This window comes from Galeopterus variegatus, unplaced genomic scaffold, assembly GCF_000696425.1.
Source record: "Galeopterus variegatus unplaced genomic scaffold, G_variegatus-3.0.2 Scaffold2430, whole genome shotgun sequence".
Classification (NCBI taxonomy): domain Eukaryota; kingdom Metazoa; phylum Chordata; class Mammalia; order Dermoptera; family Cynocephalidae; genus Galeopterus; species Galeopterus variegatus.
Window position 1 is genome coordinate 141,618 of NW_007728541.1, and position 725 is coordinate 142,342.

Sequence of the window (725 nt, forward strand, 5' to 3'; positions counted from 1 at the left end):
GGCTGAGCGAGGTGCGGGCGCAGCACCGAGGGTTGCGATCCTGTTGCCGGTCCCGGTCCAGGTCCAGTACGGGCGTGACACTGAGGGTTGCGATCAGTTGCCGGACACGAAAAAAGACAAAAAAAATAAAAATAAATAAAAAATAAAAACTGTCCAGTTTGTACCTTGTTGGTCTTAATAAAATCACACCAGATTTACTTTGAGAATTTTAACCCTAGAACCCAGTATGTGTCTTCTTTTTCTGTTTCATTTTCATTGAACATGGAAATTCTGTAGATAGTTTGACCAAAAGTACAAACTGCCGTTGAATTGGTGATGAAATCTGTTTTTGTGGACTGCTAGGCTATTTAAGCTTTATATTCCTCCTACGCACTCTCTACCTTTGTAAAGCACTCTAGTAGCAGTATTTGCTTAGCTTCTAATTTTGGTTTTGCTTTTGTGTTTTCTGTCTTTCTTGTGGTTGTTCCTTTCTTCTCCCCATGGCGCACTTGTTTGCTCTTTCCATGCATCACCTGTGAATACCCCCTGCGCTGACCAATCAGCTGTTGGTGAAGGGGGTGAATGAAACTCTGGTAGCTCAGAGGGTTGTTCCTGCTCTCATTACTCTCTCCAGTGACCCTGAAATGTAAGTGTCATCCCTGCCTTTTATATTCAGCATCCCTTTCACAATGTGCCTGTCAAGAAATAACCATCAGCTTTTAAATTCTTTGAAGAATCTCTTTAAA

At 42.1% G+C, this 725-nt stretch overlaps 1 protein-coding gene across 1 annotated transcript in view; it reads left to right on the forward strand.

Moving 5' to 3' along the window:
• Positions 1 to 725, forward strand: part of KIAA1468 (KIAA1468 ortholog) — a 145,025-nt gene that overhangs the window by 119,213 nt on the left and 25,087 nt on the right. The gene's annotated exons all lie outside the window — the stretch shown is intronic.